The sequence below is a fragment of the Pinus tabuliformis genome, chromosome J, assembly GCF_031772625.1.
Source record: "Pinus tabuliformis cultivar Carrire ecotype Pingquan chromosome J, CPIR1, whole genome shotgun sequence".
In the NCBI taxonomy this organism is placed as follows: Eukaryota; Viridiplantae; Streptophyta; class Pinopsida; order Pinales; family Pinaceae; genus Pinus; species Pinus tabuliformis.
In genome coordinates, this window is record NC_142295.1 from 984,386,593 (window position 1) to 984,408,445 (window position 21,853).

Sequence of the window (21,853 nt, forward strand, 5' to 3'; positions counted from 1 at the left end):
CCCCACAACTGTCTCTGTCAGTTTTTCAGTTTCCTTAATCGTAGCACAATTTACCATTTTTAGCATTTTTTCAGGTCGTGAACTTTCAGAGCCATTTTGAGGCCCTAAACGACGTTTTTTAGGAAAACTGGGAGCAACAAGGGGTAACAAACCAATGTTTCTCTTCCCAAAGTTTTAGTCCTCAAATAGATCTTTCTATCGAGGTATTTTGCGCGTCAAACGGAGATCGTATGCCAAAGTTACGACCCCGAGAAGTTGATGTACCAATTTACCCAAAACAGGGCCCATAGTTTGGCACTTCATCTCCTAGGGTTAGTTTTTTGGATGTTTAGGGTTTTCCATTGTTTCTCAACAATAAATAGGCCTTCGAGACTCATTGTAACATAGTTTAGAGGCATGTAGCTGCCACGTCTCTTCTTAGAGATAAGCTACCATCGCCCTCGCTGGTTTATTTCCATTTCTGTTTGTAAGCATATTTCAGTATTTTATATTAATGAAATGAAGTATTATTTCTACTGCATCTCTGTATTTATGGTTATTTTTGTACTTTATTGTGTTCCTGTATAAATCTGGATCAGTGGTATCAGAGCGGTCTGCTCTTTCTCTGTCTTTCTTTGCATGTCGCCAACGAGGTCGGGATATAAGGAGTTAGGGCTTGAACTGGTCAAACCTTTGCAAGACCAACCTCGCAAATCCTGATGGCCTCCCATCGTGGATGAAAAGAAAGACAAGGGGGGTAGGAGATCCTATCAAAATATTTCTCGAAGAAGCCCTTGAGTGACAAAGGAACGCGATGATGGAAAACTTTGCCCAGATCCTTCAGCGGCTACCCAGAGGCGACGCATCGGCTTCCAACAACGACTCTGGAAATGCCACGCCGTTTAAGGTACAAGTTAACTTTGAAAGCCCCATATTCGAGGTTCAGATAGATGTAGATGCCTTAGGTAAATGGTTAAATCTGCTAGAGGGTTATTTTTTTGTTCATGATTTTTCCAGCCGAGAAAAGATTACTTTCACTCTTCTTAAAGCAGCCCCCCACGTCAAGGACTGGCGGGAAACCTACTACGACCAAAAGGATGAAAGTATGGGCTCACTATTTTCAGCTACACCCACTTGGAATTCATTCTAGGATGCCATCAAGGAGCAGTATTACCTATCAAAAGCTATGAGGATAAATACATAAAGTGGACCACGTTGCGGTAGGGAAGGGACCAAGACGTGCCAGAGTTCACCAATATTTTTCATACCCTTATCACAAAGTTGGGTATCAAGGATTCTGAGCTGCATTTGGTACTCAAATATTGCGGCTTCCTACGCAAGTACATCGAGGAAAAGATGGAGTTCCTGAACATCTCCTCGCTCGGCACGGCATACTGATGCGCCGTCAAGATCGAGCAGAAGTTTAAACAAAAGAAGCGAGACTTTGGATCTGCGAATTCGAGGAACAAAGGACAAAGCCAAGGAGGGGTGACACAAGACAACCCGTCGAAGCCGCAAGAAAAGAACAACACAACGAAGCCAAAGAAGTACACAGGAAAATGGTGCAAGTTCCATAAGAGCCCCACACATAACACAAGTGAGTGTCGGACCAAGCAGTCGCTGGTGGCCGAGTTGAAGGCTTCAGAATCATATGCATGTTACAACCCTGAGCCAAAACCCAACAAGGGGAGTGGCAAAGAGAAGCAGGTCATTGACACAGAGCCCAGCGCCACGGTTGCCACCGCTAAGATCTAGAAGAATGAGCCCGAAGATCCAGAGGAGGGGGACCTTCTTTTCCACTCACAGATGTGGGTGAAGGGTTCACCGCTGCAATTCATTGTTGACAGTGGGAGCCAAAAGAGCCACATTTCAGCAAAGGTCATGAAGTGGTTGGGCCTAACAACTATACCACACCCACAGCCATACAGTATCGGGTGGCTTCACCAAGGACGAGATCTCCGAGTCTGCCAGCAGTGCCGCCTTCCCTATAGCATCAAACCCTTCACAGATGAGGTATTATGTGATGTTGCACCTTTGGATGTTTGTGATGTACTATTAGGCCAACCATACTTATGGAGGTGACATGCTGTGTATGAGTCAAGGCCTCACGCTGTTATTATTTCTTTGGGTAATTCATTATACAGGATACCAGAGGTAACCCCACCTACCGCCACCTCTTTGATCACTGCTAAGAAATGCAGCAAGCTCATCTCCCAGACTAGGAAATTCATTTTCTGTCTGGTTCGCTCCCAAAGTAAGGGGAAGGTCATCACCACATCCATGACTCTCGCGAAGGGTTCCTCCACGCAGTAGCAGTAGCAAAGGGATATGGTCATGAAAGAATACAGGAACATCTTCTCCTCACCCATAGGGGTACCATTGCACTATCAAGTCAAGCATTCATTCGATCTGACTCCTAGAGCACCTCTATCCAACGGGTCAATATGTCACCGCTCCATTCTGGAAATTGCCGAGTATAAGCAGCGACATGATCAACATCAGGTACCAGACCAGTTTCAGGTGGGCGACAAAGTCTAGTTGCATCTGCAGAAAGAACGCCTTACCAGAGCCCATCGGAAGCTCAAACCACTCCGATATGGTCCTTACACCAGTACCAAGGTTGTGGGAAACAATGCTTTGGAGAACAACATTCCCCCATTCCTTCTCTTGCACTGAGTGTTCAATGTGGACCACCCTCGACCAAGCTTCCCACCATTACTGGACACTTCAGAGGTTGTAGAACAGCTCACCAGGGACCAAGTTCAACAAAAGTTTCCTCATCTCATGGAGGAACTCAACGCAATGGGGACCATTACTTCCTAAGGGGGGAGGAATGATCTAGGTGGATGTTGGTGGCCACCCACCTAGCCCACTTGGACCCCCACAATTGTCTCTGTCAGTTTTTCAGTTTCCTTAATTGTAGCACAATTTACAATTTTTGCAGTTTCTCGGGTCTTGAACTTCCAAAGTTGTTTTGAGGCCCTAAACGACATCTTGTGGGAAAACTAGGAGAAACATGGGTCCATGGACCCATGTTTCTCTTCCCAAATTTGTAGTCCTCGGATAGATCTTTCTAGCGAGGTATTGTGCGCGTCAAACGAAGATCGTATGCCAAAGTTACAACCTCGGGAAGTTGATGTACCAATTTACCCAAAACAGGGCCCATAGTTTGGCGCTTCATCTCCTAGAGTTAGGTTTATGGATGTTTAGGGTTTTCCATTGTTTCTCAGCAATAAATTGGCCTTCGAGACCCATTATAACATAGTTCAGAGACATGTAGCCACCACGTCTCTTCTCAGAGATAAGCTACCATTGCCCTAGCTGGTTTATTTCCATTTCTATTTTTAAGCATATTTCAATATTTTACATTAATGAAATGAAGTATTCTTTATGCTGCATGTCTGTATTTATGGTTATCTTTACTTTATTGCGTTCCTGTATAAATCCATATCAAAGACAATGGTGACATGAGTGAAATGATGATGAGGATTTCTTCAATGATGGCACATCCAACTAAGAGATGGCACTGACCGGACATGGAAATCTTGAAGGAGAAGTAGTAGACCTAGATACACTAGCCAGTGGCAAAATTTTATTCTGAAAACCTATTGACATGATAAAATTTGACATTGTGACCCCTAACAAAACTTGGTAAAAGCATATTTGATCACTGGTGACAAGCAGAACTGACTAACACTAACACACCCTAACTTGCTTAGCCTTTTTATTTCCGAACAAGGGTTTCTGATAGCATCTATTGTTTTTGGTTTTGAGATCGTTGGGTTTTGGGTTTCTTTGTAGGATTTTATAATAAGTGACCAAATCAAGATCAATATATGGAACCATGGAAACCTATAGGAAGGCCGAGAGCCCATCCTGAATTCGTTTATTTTAGTGTAAAGGGGCTTGGTCTCATGTTGGATATCTTTCTACGCTTCATTGGAAATATGTAGGGAGGCAAGTCACCGTCGATCCCAAATGTAGCAAGTTGCAAGCAAATTTGGGGTGATCTGAAGGTTGTGAGGCCATCACACATTGTAGGATTGAGAGATGTTGATTTATAACCACGACCAGAGGATTTTATAGTGGATTGGGCCATCACGAGGCCACACAACCATTTGCAGCAATGTTGGGCCATATTGTGGTCGATCCTCTTATCCACTGTGCATTGCTTCAAGCAAAGCCCTAAGAGCAGTTTCATTTGATTGCAATGGGTAGACAAATCTATGGTAAGGGTCGAGAGGTCCTTTGGTTATTGTTGTCATCGCTAGGAGACTCCATTCAACAGATTTTCTAGCCTAGACCGATTCCTTGATACTAAACCAATGATCTAATCTAAGTGTGTGCCCAATGATTTGATCAGCGTGGGAGAGGGGTAGCGAGACTCATGCCATTGCATTGTGTGCATGGAAGCAACAACAAAGTTAAGATATGAGGGCTCTTTTAATGACAACAAAGCCATAATTACTGCAGCACTAACGAGCCTAACATCTGGAGCAAGACAGTTTTATAATAGGCGATTAATTCATTTGATGCACTTTGATTAGTTTTATAGTGGGCACGATTATGATTTGTTTGTTTGTGTTTGTGTTTGTGTTTGTTTTTGTTTTTATTTTTATTTTTTTTTTTTTTTTTTTTTTTTTTTTTTTTTTTTTTTTTTTTTTTTTTTTTTAAATTTCCCCACTTATAATTTTGACTGAAGCATTCATTTGGTTGTGAATATTGGCATAGTGAAGTTGTATTCTTGGGGCCATTCACATGCGCTCCAAAATTATTGAAACTCCCTTTGTCATTTAAATAAGAGAATGGCTCTTATTCAACTAATTATTTTTGCATCATATTTATGTCATGGTAAAAGGGTCCATGGTGCTTGAGAGATTTTCAATTTATTAGCTTAAAGTGTTTTATAGAATAGTTCGGGGAAATCTCTTCTGGTTATTGCCGAGTCCGAGTCATATTCTCCTTTTTTAATTTTTCATGAACAATCTCTTTGGATTCTTCTTATTCATCTTCTGAAAGAGGTGTCTTAAGAAACTATCATCCTTTTGGTTGCTTGGGTTACTTTTTCTTTTTTGGGTTTTTCTTAACCAGAGGACAAGAATTTTGTAGGTGACTTATTTGAAAACATTTATTACATTTGAATGCCATGTTCTCATAGTCCAAAACTTGTGACCACTGCAAATTATTGTGCTTCAATATAATGTGATCTGGAAACCCTTTGCTCAAATCTGTTTACACACCTATTCTGGCAAAGGTAAAGAGTCATTTTTATGTTCTTTCCATATCTCTTTTTTTAAATTTGCTCAATCCATTTCCTATGTCTTCGAGAACTTTATGGTGCCAAAAGGGAAAGGGAAGATTTGGGAACCTCACCCAAATCAGCATGGTAGTAACTATCATAGTTGTGGCATCAAACTCTAAGAACCATGGTGTGATAGATAATCTTGTGTTACCCCAGAACCATGGCCCTTCCCGAAAAACAAAATCCAGCTCCTTTTAAGAGTCAAATTGGACTATGAAGGATCTTTTGGAGCATAAGTATATATCACAGTTTGGTGTCCATGATGAGAATATCCATTAGGTTGGTGCATCAAGTCTATGCCAAAAACCATTAAATCTACAAATGATTCTTTTTTTTAGGGTCGAAAAGAGAGAGGAGACCTCCAAAGTTGGGGCCTATTCCATTTGGTCAATAATATAGGGACTTGGAATGTTTTGGTTTTATTCCATAGTTCCATAAACCCTCCCTTTAACTGCATCTTTGAATGAGATAGTTGTTCCATTTGCAGTCTTGGCACTAGAAGCACCTCCACATAGTCTAGAGTTTAATATTATTAAAGAGTTCCTAGATATACATGTATCTTTGAGCAACGCGAAGTCGTTAAGGGCCTTCTTTGCATATTGCAGAGATTGGTATTTTTTGGGTATGCTCCATTTCTCTTCAATGTTTTTTTTAGGGATGAAATTGAATATGTATTTTTTACCCAAATAATTGAAGATTTTCCACCCATGTTCCTAATAAAAATCTGAAATTTCATTTCCTTTTTTACTTTGTTTGGAAAGAGGGGGAATCATAAGCCGTGGGCAAAGAGAAGGGGATACCCTGTCCCAACACCAAAGGAATCCGTGTAGCCTCATGGGCAAACATAGCTGAGATAACCCATGAAATATGTACTACAAAAGAAAGAATATAACACAAGGATAGCGTATTGCATCTGTGGTACCTATTATTCGCTTTACCCACATCCAAGATAGAATATGGTAAAACTTTGAAAAATTGTTCAACGATATATCTTGAGGTAGATTTGAGGCTTTGTACAAGCCATGATATGGCCGCAAGGCAGAGGGAATCCTTTGAGTTAGTTTTGAAGATTACATTGCCCACAACATCCGCACAAAGAGGTTGCAAATGAGCCACCCCCAAATGGAACTAACCTCATTCATACACCTTGCAATAACCATGGAAAGACACTAAGAAACCACATATATGATAGAAACAATAGTTGGAGAAGCCACAAACACGATGGCTACTTCAGTGTTAGAAAAACGAGTAGAGAAACCCTAGAGTAATGCATTATAGCTCCCAAACCAAAATCCCGATTATACAACAATATATTCAATATGAGCTTAACTTGTTTTGCTTTTTTTTGTAACTAGGTTGAGCATATGTCGGGGCCAGTGCGTCTATTGGATGGAAAGCGATATACCCACAATAGGATGTTATCACCAGGATTGTGCGAAACTTAGCTGAGTTTGAATGCCTTTTGAGATAGTTTAATTCCCCTCAAAGTGGCTTCCATCCTCAACCTCCCCCCATGAGATTTGAACTTGAGACTTAGTGGGAGCTAAACCCACTCGATCCAATTGATCTATACCTCATGGGTATATGAGTCCAACTTGTTATTTGTAGGAATTAAATCTTATGTGGGAAGGATCACAATCATTCTTCTCAACCATCCTAGATATACCCAATTGAAAATTTCCCTAATATTTTGCATCAACAAATATGGAAAATATTTGTTTATTTAATACTTTTTATTTTAAGTATGTGTGTTTGTGTGTGTAATTCATTCTATGTTGATTTAACATGTAATATTTAGAACAAAAATATACTAGTGGAGCCATATAAATTAAATGGCTTGTAAATGTCGATACTTATCAATCCATAATAAATATCAAAGCACTTATTCCATAATACTCTGCTAAAATTGCCTTCTTGCTCCGACAATCATCATCAAAAAAATGGAAGAACACATCAGGAGATTCTTCTGGAAGGGAGGAAAAAACAATGAAAATAAAATTCCTCTCATTAGCTGGGACATCATAACCAAGCCGCTGTGGGAGGGGGGTTTAAAGTTCAAAAAACTCTGCCAACAGAACGTGGCAATGGCAGCAAAGATTCTTTGGAAAATCACTTCACCCAATCCGGGATGGGCTCAAGATGTTCTCTGGAAGAAATACTTCAGGGGTCCCCGCACCAGGTGTTTGGAAAACGCCATCCATATGCCCAATTCGACTTTCCTGAAGCTTCATGCTAAAGCAGCCCAGTTAATAACCGCGCATTCTTTCTGGACTCCAGGCAACGGCAAACAGGTTAAAATCTGGAGCGATCGAATCATGAATAATGATCCAATCGAAAGCAGAGTCACCCTCAACTCGCTGCGCAGCTGGATGGACCTCAACTCGATGCGCACGCTGTGGGACATTTCACAGTGGCAGAATGATTCCTGGGCAGGTTGGATACGCTTTGACGGGCCGGCGCATCTGGTAAAGGACTGGGACACGCTCCTGGAATGTTTACATGGTCTGGCGCCCATTAACAGGAGACTAAGAGACCAGAAGGGATGGGGCACGAGTGTCACAGGTTATACAGTCGCTCGGGGGTATAATAAACTTAATGAGCTTCCATACGCCCCTCCCGATCCAGCCCCTTGGCGAGGCGTATGGCGCATCCCCTCTCTGCCTAAGATTGACTTCTTTGCCTGGCAGCTCTGCCACACCAAAATTCTCACCTTCGACATTCTTCAGAAAAAAGGATTTTATGGGCCCTCCATCTGCCCTCTGTGCAGAGAAAACGCGGAGTCAGCTGTTCATTTGTTCCTTGAGTGTATCTTCTCCAAGCAGGTTTGGTCCTCTCTCATCCCAAATCCAACCCTCAAGCTCCCAGGCACCATGGCAGGCCTCTTTTCTACCTGGGCACTCAATTACCCTGGCCCATCCCCTAAAAATCAGGTCATCAGAACAGCGTGGGCAATTCTCCCTAAGATCATAAGTTGGCAGATATGGCTGGAGCGCAACAGAAGAACCTTCAGGGATACAAAGCACAATCACAGGATTTTAGAAAATAAAATCAAATGTCAAATTAAGGAGTGCTTGGCGGATACTAAAGATGACACTAATCTGAGTCAGCAGGACATCGATTGGGCATCGACCCTTGGCCTTCAATTCCGGCCAGCAATCAAAAACACCCCAATTATCAAAGAATGGCAGATAAGGAAGTCTGAAAATGACATGCAAAGCTGGATCAAAATGCAAGAAAGACACTCCCTCTTTTTCGACGGGGCAGCAAAGAATAACCCGGGCAAAGCGGGAGCAGGAGGAATCGTTCTAAATCCATTAGGAGAAAAAGTTCATTCCTTTGCCTGGGGTCTCGGGTATGCTTCCAGCATTCAAGCGGAGGCCTTAGCCCTCCTTCAAGGTCTCCAGAGCCTTAAAGAATTAAACATAAAAGAAGCCAACGTTATAGGAGACTCCCAGATCATCATCAACGCAATGGCTACCAATTCCCCAGCTTCTGATCTCAAGCTAGCAAGAATGATAACCAGAATCAAAGGCTTGGAGAGTTATTTTCAGAACCTAAGATATTATCATGTGCTGAGAATTCATAATAAAGAGGCGGACAGTGAAGCCAATAAAGCTGTCCTCCTCCCTGCCGGAACTAAGATGAAGGACGGAAAAGAAACTTGGGAACCCATTCCATAAACCGCACGCTGCCATGTTCTATTGCTAGTTATTAAATAAATTTGTCTGCATCTTCAAGTGGGGGAAATCACTGATATGGATTTCATGGTCTCTTTAGCAATTAGGAACTCTGCAAGTTTCAGCTGCACTCTCTGCAGAGAGCAGCATCAGGGCAATGAGTTTCCCAATGTAACAATCCTATCGGCATTCAGGCCAAGATGAATACAATCAACCCATATCCGTTACTGTTAAAAAAAAAATACTCTGCTAAAATTATTTTTTTTTATAAAACTAACTAAGTTATTTTTGTTTTAAATTATTATTATTATTAATTAAAAATAATAATTAATACATAAATTAAACATATATACATTTGAAAAAACATGGAATAAGATTTTTATCCATGGAGATTTACCCTTATTTTACCATGGAAATTATTAATCGGTAAATAGGTTTTGTTAAATACCATGGCTTATCAATTTAATTACCGAACTAGATCCATCTTAACTCGAGATCTAGTGCAAATCTCTTTTCTAAGTACAAAACTTGAAGAAAGGTTTGTAATTTCTTTTTTTTGGTTGATAAGTGGGTGAATCCTGAAAATCACGCTTGCCCTGTGGCTTGAGAGGCCACGACTCAGGGGCATCTAAGCCATCAAAGTCACTCGGGGATCACACCCAGCCTAAGCCGCACCAACAGAAACCATGCTGGATTTTTTGGTATCAGTAAGACTAGAACCGGTGACCTTTGCTTACGGAGTGCCTTAACAACACGCTCCTTCACCGATTGTTTTAAATCTCTTTGATTATTTTTATGTAATTTCACTAAGTCAAAATGTTTCAATTAATAATTTTGTATTTTATTTTCATTTTTATTTTTATGTACTTTGAGTGAGTCAAAATGTTTAGATAACATAATATAACAAGTCATTACAACACCTCTTCCATAGAGTGTCTCTTGGCTCAAAAATGTAATAAAATTAAATTTAATATATATATATATATAATATTTTGACTATGAGATGAGAGATGGTTTTTGGGCATGTGGTATTGATGAGCCATGGTATTGGCTCAAGGTATGGTATGGTTAATAATGCCCATGGTAAAGTGGGGTGAGTATTCATGGTTAAAAATCTTGTTATATTGTAAAGATTATTTTGATTGTGAAATGAGATATGGTTTTTGGCCATGTGGTATTGATGAGCCATCCTATTGGCCCATGGGATGGTATGGTTAATAATATCCATGGTAAAGTGGAAGTGAATATCTATGGTTAAAAATCTTGTTATATTTTAAGTATTAATTTCTATGTGAAATTTAAATATGGTTACAAAATTATTATTTTAATTTATATGGTAAAATGAATGTTAATTTAGATCTACTATTTATATCTTATATATTTTAATGTGATAGATATATCTCAAAAGTAATTATAGTTTTTCTTTTCTTTTAGATTTAATAAAAAATATGTTGTAAAATTAAATTCAAATAAAATATTTTGATTGTGAAATGAGAGATGGTTTTTGGGTATGTTGTATTGATGAATCGTGGTATTGTAACAATGCCTATTTACAAGTTAACAATATCCATGGCAAAGTGGATGTGAATATCCATAGTTAAACAAATTTTTATATTGTAAGTATTAAAATTTTTATGTGATTATTAATTAAATTTAAATATGGTTACCTAATCATTATTCTATTTTACAAGGGAAAGTTGATCTTAAATTATTGTTGCTACTTATATGTTATATATTTTAATGTAATTTGTATATTATGATTTTTTTATTATCTAAAAAGTTATTCGAAATTTTATTAATAAAAACAAAATTACAATGTAACAAATTGAATTTTATTATTTTTAGTACTTTTAACTTTTTAAGGACATACAACATCTCTCCCCACTGGGCTCTATATTAACCCACATGTAAATGTTTACCAATCCTTTACGTATTATAAATTGAGACATATTAATATAAATTCAACATATTAAGCTCACATGTAAAAATGTTTAATTTTTTTTTAATTACACCTACACATCACCCTTACACTAGGTTGTAGAGCAGCTATGGGGACAAAATGAAAAAATGACATAACTATTGTGAAGATAAATCTCAATCTTTGATTTGTGTATATTGCTAAGAATATTATATAATATTATGTGGAGGTTAAATCCCTACCATCCACCTAATTGTGATGTCTTCTTATGTTATTGTTATGTTATGTTATTTAAACATTTTGACTCTGTTTAATTATATGGAAATTAAAATAATAAAATAAAATTATTTAAAATACAAATAAAATTAAAATTATATATATATATATATAACTAACTTACTCACTTACTTACTTATAGATGAAATATCCTTTTTCACCGGATAGAGCAAGATTGTGATTTTTGTTGTTGTTTAAAATACATTTTTGTAACATACCCGGATAACCTCACATGAAAATGCAGGGAGTTAAAATAAAATAACTTAAGTAGAGGAATAGTAAGTTGCATAACCATTAACAATCACTGTTGTAGTATATTAACATAAATTACATGATGTAACCTTGCATCCATGATTCCCTTAACCAGATTAATTAATCACATACTTATAGTATGAACATCACATCAGGTAAGGAATCAACATCATCAATCTCACACAATAATCAATCACAACATGATTATATGATGTAACCTTGCATCCATGATTCCCTGAACCAGATTAATTAATCACATACTTATAGTATGAACATCACATCAGGTAAAGAATCAACATCATCAAACTCACACAATAATCAATCACACATAATTACATGATGTAACCTTTCATCCATGATTCCCTTAACCAGATTAATTAATCACATACTTATAGTATGAACATCACATCAGGTAAGGAATCAACATCATTAAACTCACACAATAATCAATCACAACATGAACACCGATATACTCTAGAAACCCCGTAGGGTTAAAACCAACAAATGTTTAATTTTATTATTAGACGCTTGTGAGGGTGTTCACCCCTCACTTAATGACTTATAAGGGAGTCCATCCCTTATCCATTGTTATAAAATACTACAATGAAATATCATCAAAATACAACATTCCTAGCTAAAATCTATTACAATCATCATGAAACCATTTACCTACAAATCATCACTCTTTATATCCTTGTGGCATGATTGTTCCATCATTGGACCATCCTACAACTCGTACTCATTAGCATGGACCATGAGTTCTTATCCGCCACAATGTTAAACATAATTTGTCTTTTGCAGAAATCGCCATCATTTCATGTCATTGTTGTCGTCAACAAGCTTTGGTAACATGATTAGATAAAGTATTAATCAAACAATAATCAGTCTTTAAAAGTGATATTTTAACATCTATTCATGTGCATACATGAGATGTAAATGCAATGTCACAACATGCTTCTTCTAACAACATTGTGCATGTATAAACAAATAATTATCAAGCATGTCAAAATGATTACGACGTTACTATGATTAGTTTCGCACCAGTACACGTTCATATTCAAAGGAAACCATTGTAACCATCAATTTCATTTAAAGGATACTATCAACTTATCTTTGTTTTTCATGCATGTAATTAGATAAAAACTTATTCAAAGACAGCTAGCCCCTTAGATTCTTCTTTGTGCATGTAACTAAATAATCTTTCCAATACAATAGATATTATTATAAAACATAAATATGCATGCCACCTTCTAAGAGAAAGTTAACATGGTAGACATCATTATTGTGCATACAAATGTAAGTCTCTTTTCGAAAATCATCTTTCCCAAGATAGAGCTATTTACAAAATCTATTGTATGCACAAAGACTTGAGCATTGCTCTAAAACAAAACTAATGTGTTAGCCATTATTTTTTATATGCGGATATATATATATATATATTACAAAGGAAAGCTAGTGCATTTATTGCAAGTAATTACTTGTTTTACTTTCCAGGATCTAAGATAATACTTATTCTTTCACACAAATCCATGTTTCTCTTTAAAAGGTCTAACACAATAGTTCTACAAATCCATGTTTATCTTTAAAAGATCTAACACGATAGTTCTACAAATCCATGTTTCTCTTTAAAAGATCTAACACAATAGTTCGATTTTCATGCATGTAATCAACTATTGTTTCTATGCTTCCTCATATGTATTATTTTCACATAGTTATTTTCAGGAACCCAACATAGTTTCTCTATTTTTTTATGTACAAAGTTCTCATGCATTTGTTTCCAAGAAAGTATCATAACAAAGTTCTCATGCATTTGTTTCAAGAAAGTATCATAATCAACCTTTCTTTTGGGCATAAGAACTAAAATAATAATAATGTTAACTTTTTATGCATTAAACCATGCAATTAAATCAAACTATCCAATATACAACACACAAATCATTTATCTTTTTACCCACCAAAACATGTAACTTTTGCAAACTCTTGCAAAGGAATTAACACAATTGACTTATCTTTCACCCACAAGAAAAGCATATTCCTCTGACTTATATTATTTATGTGCATGTGATCTATGCATAGGTTATTATATTTTCTCATAACTAAGTATTATTTTCTTCAAAAGAATTCTCTTACCCATGAGAATCCATGGGAATCTTTTCCATGGATTTATTAAATAACTAATTTTTACCAACACCATGGAAATATTTTACCATGACTAAGAACAAAACCATTGTGTTTTTTTCAAAAACACCACAAGATTTATTTATTCTAATGAACCAAAAGGTCATAGTTACTTATCTTTTCTTCAACAAAGACTTATGTCTTATAAATACAAAGGTAGTTATTTTTATACAAAATTACACATTTCAAAAGAAAATCCCATTTTCCAAGAAAAATAATCTAATTAACTTTTCTCTTTTATTTTTCACCACCCATGAAAAATTTCAAAAATTACTCTCTTTAATCTAGATTCATTTTCAAGAAAATAACTTAGATTTCTTATCATTTCATACACCAGTATGAAATCCCTTTTTAAGAAAATAGCATGCATCCTATCTTTTCTTACATAAAATGCATATGCAATTATATATATATATATATATATATATATATATTAATGACAAGTAATGTTACTTGTCTTTTACTGTTAGATATATAAACGTTATCTACATGACTAGCATGTTTTATTTACTAAGAAAACTAGCGTGAGTGTATGCATAAAATTTCATGAATTCTTTTAGTGACTTAACATTTCATCATGTCATCATCTTTTCATCGTTTCAAGAACTCATGAGAATATTTTCAAGAATTAAATTAATTCACATACCTCTTGTATGCAATGACATCTTATTTTTTTTATACCATGGAAGAATTTCCTTTGCCTCGAAACCACATAGATGTAGTAGAATTTCTTGCCTCTTTAATGGCCTCGATCACTTTCATCTGGCCCTCTCTTAGACCATCGACACCCATCACAAATATTACAACTTCCACTCATTTCATTGCATTTACAAGGCTTCTGTGATTGCCAATAGAAGTGTCCACCAGGTGCGCTCCTTGAGATTTAAAGGAAACAAGCATCTCCACTTTGTTCATATCAAAGGCTTCCTCGGCACGATACATGACATAAGACTCATGGCCAAAGGTGAGGTTGGCCTTCACTAACCTTATGCCAAAATAACTGGTTCCTTCAATGATCAATACTCTGCTTCTTTCACCATTCTCTAAGGCCATATTTTCCTATTGCTTCTCCCTTTCTCTCTGTAATACTTAACTGATTTACACTCTCTACAACTTATAAATATAATATAGATATTTTTCTGTCACAATGAACAATCACTTTCAGTAAAAACAATACTCTCATGATTTCCCAAAGCGAATCCCATAGAAAGAGCCCTTTTGTCGAATTTACAAACCCTCTGTCTTTGACAAGATCTGAATGGGATATTTTAGCGGTTTCTTAACAACTTCTTGATTTGTAACTAATCTCAAGTAAATTAAAAATACAAATTATTATTTTTATTAACACCAAATGGTTCCCTATTTTATGACAATCGCATCCCTCATTCCCAAGACATAAATCCATGGCAATGAAGAGGCGGTTACCAAAAATCCATTTATATTTTAAACAATTCTTGATGGAAATGGTTTCATTAATAATAAACTAATAATATTATTCTTATGAATACCGTGAGTAATTACGTGGTTGTAATGATGTTACATACTTCCCCCCTTAAAGTGAACACCATCCTCAGTGTTTATCTCTCACTGGAACATCAAATTTTACTCATGATATAACAATCTAAACCACACAAAAGGGGATCCTTCCTTTTTAAAAAGAATGGGTTCATTCCAAGAAATATCAATAAGCAAAAACAATAGTGTTATAACATAAGAAAAATCAATAGTCATAAGCATTTATAGCTTCAACAATATGCAAGTTCTACTCTCCATCACTTGTCCTATTTCAAATTGATAAAATACAAAACAAAATCTCTATATCAACTTACCATTACTTACCCATTACTCTTGAAAGTCATGGTCACTTTTACACAAACGCTTCAATGGTTTAACAATCCAACTACAAGCACCATATAATCTATGATGAACAAATCCAACCACATTAGTCACAACATTTTCAATCAAATGAAATACTTAGAACTATCACTTATTTATACAATGGCAAGTGATATTTTAACCATAGTTCCTCCACAAATACTCAGAGAACACCAACCTTTTAGTCATCAAAATGATAAATCAATTCACCATGTGCAGACTGTCTTAGCTTCTGCTACAGACATCCACGCAGTACTTTTAAAAGTACTTAGAGAGCATCGAACGCTCTATAATCATCAAAGTGATCAATAAATGCACCAAGTGCATATTGTCTTAGCCCCTGCTAAGACATTCAAAGGATTGGTAATACAATAAAGGAACTTACACTTCCAGTAATTCCTTCCTGAGCATTCGGCTCTTTTTCCGTCAAGATGTACATAATTTTTTTTACACAAACATACAAAAAATTCATAACACATAAATTCTTAGTTAATTGTTCTACTATGAGAACTATAGTAGGCTAAAGAATGCTCCTCCCAACCAATGGGAACTGGTTTCCACAACCAGATCGAGTCTTTGTCATATCCAGACAGTTCTCTAATAGATACCATACCAGGTCCAGTCTAGAATTCCACTAGCCAACCAGCTCAAGAATTCCAATGACCACATAGGGTCCAATATAGGATTCCTCTTGGCAGCATACTGTCTATCCCTTCGACAACGTCCCATCTATGAGGAATTTTGGGCCTCCTCCAACAAGCTCCAAATCAACAGAGTTGCCTCAATATTTTACCCTCTTCACCATCTTGGCCAACTCTTTTCCCTTACTGAGATCATTTATCTCTAGGGAGAGGAAATTTGGGCAGGCAAGTGCCATCAACCCCTCCGGGCAGGCAACTACCATCAACCTAAGGCCTTCTGGCCTTTCACAACTATCCACAATTGTCTGACATGTTAAATTTCTCTTTTAGCACTTTTTCCCACAGTGATTTACATAATGAACCATATGCACATTATCATTAACAAAAGAAACATTTATGTATGTCATGCATTTATACTTAACTCTCAACATGGGTCCATAATATCTAGATTGACAAGAAACATAATTGACATACATGTTGTATGCATTCTGATTTTCCAAGTAACATAATCATGCATATCATATAACATTATACTTTCTCATTTACGATTGCAATTCACATTGCAACGTTTTACCTTGACAGGTTTTCTTGTTGCCATTAAGCTACCACTACTTAATCCCATCAGCAACGTTAGTCATAAATATGCATCATTTAACAAGTATTCACTTTCCAAATCATTTTAGTTTCATGCATACAATACTGTCATGCATAAAAGTATATGCAAATATTCATTAATGTGTAAATGTCAATAATAGTTGAGGTAACAATCTAAACATTTCCAATTTCCCACAATGTATTGTCATCAACAGACCGATACATGAAGTAACTACCATAATCACTTGTTTACGAATTTTAATAAGCTTAAATCAAATTCAATTCATACATATAAGTTTTATTAGTTAGTCATGCAACACTAACCAATCACAGCTACCAACCATCTTAATGCAACCATGACAAGACTTAATCAACAATTAGTTATTACAGTCAAGTCTCACTACTTGACTCATTGTTTATTTTTAATATCTAAAGGGGTTCTTCCAATGTCTTTTTAAAACACTCTATCATCTTATTCAAGGAAATTCCCCATATTTTACATTCATGCATTCACTCATTAAAAAATATGTTGGTAGTCAAATTTGAGTGTTCAAGATTGTTCATAGGTGTAATAGAGGTTTTATTATTCTTTATCCTCATCGGGATTCAAATATCATGAATACAGTTTTGCAACAAACTTTATTACTTATTACCCTTCAATGTAGTTATAAACATGCACCATGCATCTCAAGTCAAAAGTAGTCTACTGCATATATCAATATGTAGATTGTTAGACTCATACCTGAGTTGATGCCCACTAGTAGCATACCTTGATTTCTTTTCTGCTTAACAATTCCCAAAGGCACCAATGCTGCAACCTTTAGCTCTGATACCACTTGTAACATACCCCGGTAACCTCACATGAAAATGCAGGGAGTTAATTTTTTTTACACAAATTACCCACATGTAAACTCTTGCAAATAAATTAACGCAATTGACTTATCTTTCACCCACAAGAAAACATATTTTTTTCAAAGAAGATTCCTATGACTTTTGTTATATTTGTGCATTTGATCTATGCATAGGTTATTATATTTTCTCATAACTAAGTATTCTTTTTTCAAAAGAACTCTCTTACCCATGAGAATCCATGGGAATCTTTTCCATGGATTTATTAAATAACTAATCTTTACCAACACCATGGAAATATTTTACCATGACTAAGCACAAAACCATTGTGTTCTTTTCAAGAACACCACAAGATTTATTTATTCTAATTAACCAAAAGGTCATAGTTACTTATCTTTTCTTCAACAAAGACTTATGTCTTATAAACACATAAGGTAGTTATTTTTATACAAAACTACACATTTCAAAAGAAAATCTCACTTTCCAAGAAAAATAATCTAATTAACTTTTCTCTTTTATTTTTCACCACCCATGAAAATATTTCACAAATTACCCTCTTTAATCTAGATTCATTTTCAAGAAAATAACTTGGATTTCTTATCATTTCATACACCAGTATGAAATCCCTTTTTAAGAAAAAAGCACGCATCCTATCTTTTCTTACATAAAATGCATATGCAATTATATATATATATATATATATATATATATATATAGGACAAGAGATGTTACTTGTCTTTTACTCTTGCAAATATATAAACTTTATCTACATGCAATAGTAAGTTTTCTTTACTAAGAAAACTAGCATGGGTGTATGCATAAAATTTCATGAATTCTTTTAGTAACTTAACATTTCATCATCTTTTCATCGTTTCAAGAACTCATGAGAATATTTTCAAGAATTAAATTAATTCACATACCTCTTGTACACAATGACATCTTCTTCTTTTTTTATACTATGGATGAATTTCCTCTGCCTCAAAACCACAGAGATGTAGCATAATTTCCTGCCTCTACAATGACATCTTCTTCTTTTTTTATACTATGGATGAATTTCCTCTGCCTCAAAACCACAGAGATGTAGCATAATTTCCTGCCTCTTTAATGGCCTCGATCACTTTCATCTGGCCCTCTCTCAAACCCTCGGCACCCATCACATATATTACAACTTCCACTTGTTTCATTGCATTTACAAGGCTTCTCTGTTTATCAATAGAAGCGTCCGCCAGGCGTGCTCCTTGAGATTTGAAGGAAATAAGCATCTCCACTTTGTTGATATCAGAGGCTGCCTGGGCACGATACACGACATAAGTTTCATGGCCGAAGGCAAGGATGGCTTTCACTAACCTTCTGCCAAAATAATCGGTTCGTCCAATGACCAATACTCTGCTTCTTTCACCATTCGCGAGGGCCATATTTTCCTATTGCTTCTCCCTTTCTCTCTGTAATACTTAACTACTTTACACTCTTTGCAACTTATAAATATAATATAGATCTTTTTCTGTCACAATAAACAATCACTTTTAATCTGAAAGGATGGCGGGGAGCTCTGACGGCGTTTAGGTTTGAACGGAGAGACTAACCGCATGACCGAAGACCGCAGCAAAGAACAGTTATTCGCAGTTTTCGCATTTGTTTCGGTGCTGGCCTCGCAACTGGGAGACAGGTCGACCACGGAGAGCGACAGGACATAGGATTCTAACCGCCATGGAGGATCAACAGTTAACGGACCTCGTGGACTTCACCGAGGATCCGTTCGAGGGACAGACGGTTTTCAGCAACCCTAACCATGCTTCGACTGATTTCTCACCGCGGGTTTCTGAGGAAGTTAGGGCACAGCTTTTGACCCCGGTGGATACGCTGCCAGAATCCAAGAACGAGGCTATAGGTATAGAGGCACCGCCCCTCTCCCCAGGTACGGCAAAATTCCTTACTTCATTCTCTCCGGACTCATGGAATTTCGACTCCATCCCCTCTCCAGTTCCGAGCGCTCCTAGGGCTCAAGCTAATCAACCCGGTTTAGGGCAAAACCCCTGTCAGAATTCGGGGGTCAATACATCGGGCTTCAGTGGTACCCCAACAGATAATATTCAATCCACAAAGCCCTCATCTCAGGCTAGGGTAACTGACCCTCTTGCGGAGCATCCATCGGCCCCCAGATCAAAGAAGCAGAAAATAAAGTGTGTAAGGGCCACTCAGAAGGACATCTCTATTGAATTTGGAAACCCGGCAGACTTCGAAGAAACAATGAACAATGCTCGCACGATGCTGGTTGGACATGTGCGAGGGCGCTCCTACTCTACGGACAGACTGAGGAAATGGGTACAGGATATCTGGGGAGGTTTATTCTCGCAGCTGCCAGCGGTTCGGGTCCTCCCACGGGGATGGTTCTCTCTCAGATTCGCACAAGAGGAGCACACGCACACCGTACTTGAGAAATTTTGGCATATTGAATCTGCCCCGGTTCTATTGAAGCGATGGAATCCCCTTTTCGATCCGGAAAGGGAGCAAATAGCTGCTGGACCACTATGGGTTCGGCTGCCTGGACTTCCACTTCAATTCTGGAGAGAAGATGCTTTCACCCGCATAGGTAATGCACTGGGTACATACCTTGATCACGATCGATCTTATTTGGATACAGGGAGGCAAACGGTGGCCCGAATCCTGATACACCTAGACACAAGAGAAGGCCTGGAGGAAAAGATCACTCTGAATGCAGGAAAGCTCAAGCGAATGCAGATACTTGATTATGAAGGAGTGCCCTTCCGATGTAATAAGTGTCATCAAGTGGGCCATTTATACAGGGACTGCCCATTGATCAACAGCCCTGCCAGCACTACAAAGAATTCGCCAATATTGTCCAGAAGGAACTCACCTCTATCATCCACTGTAATCCTGAAGACTGCAAATCACAAGGGGGATCCCAGCGCAGTGGATCAGACAATGAAGGACGCTCCCTCTCCTCCCTTGACTCGGGCACGGGCTGCTGCAGCAGCTGCTCAGACATCCGGAAATTACCACTCCTCTTCCTTATCTTTAATGGAGAAGTCTATTGAATTTCTAAATTCTGATCCGGTCTCCTCTGCACACTGCATTATTTCTCCTCCCTCCATGACCCCTTCCACTGCCCCCCCTTCACTGACTCGTGCTCCATCCCCCCCAAAGGTAGCCATCTCCAGCAGACACCCGCCTCACTCATATTCACTGCGCCCCCGCACATCACTTCCGGATTCTTTAGCTCCCTCGATTGGCCTGGGCATTATTACCCCGGGGATGGGTATCACTGCCACCAGAGGCCGGAAATCGGAACTGAACAAAGCTATTAATCGCGTCGGGGCCGAAGTTGCCTCTGGTCGTCAGTCCACCATTGATGGGGTCCTTAGAGCCACAAAACCCCCTCAGAAGGGGCCCCCATGAAGTTTCTCTCATTCAATTGCAGGGGGCTGGCTAGTCACCCCAAAAAACTGGCCATCAAACGACTTTTTGAGGTCGAACACCCTGATATCATCCTTCTCCAAGAAACCCTTGGATCTGCTGAGGCTGTCACACACTCCCTCAGTCTCTCATCGCCTCGTTGGAATTTCATTGCCTTGGATGCAAACGGTAGATCTGGGGGACTGGCAATGGGATACAACCCTCTATCCATCAGGCTGGACTCTTCCTGGGGAGGACCTGGATACATGGGGATGGACATATTTGCGATTGAGCTTGGGATGAATCTCCGTATTGTCAATGTGTATGGGCCATGTCACCAAAGAGAGAGTTTCTGGAGAAAACTTCTTGGATACAGATTGATGTCCCTTGACCACATCATCATGGGTGGGGACCTAAATTTCTCATTGGGCTTCAGTGAATCCTGGGGCACTATGGCGCAAATAGATACTATCACAAACTTTATGAGAAGACAGCTGGAACTTCATGATTTGGTAGACGCCCCCATGCAGAAGCCCCTTCCAACGTGGAGAAATAGGAGAGTGGGTCAAGCTGCACTTGCCCGCAGACTAGACAGATTTCTTCTCAAAGGGCCTTTGATTCAAAAGCTCCTTCGTTTAAAACAATGGGTTGGATCAGGTGGCATATCTGATCACTCTCCTATCTTTATGGAGATCATGGGCCCTCTCCCAAAGCCGAAATCTCCTTTCAAATTCAACCACCACTGGCTCGAGGATCCGAGTTTCATCAACCTTGTCTCCAACTTCTGGAGGTCACACCCAATAGACAGAGAAGCATCATTGGCAAGAGGATTTGTCAAGAACTTAACAGAGCTCAAGCACATGGTGATAGTATGGGCAAAAGAGAAGAAAAGCAGGGA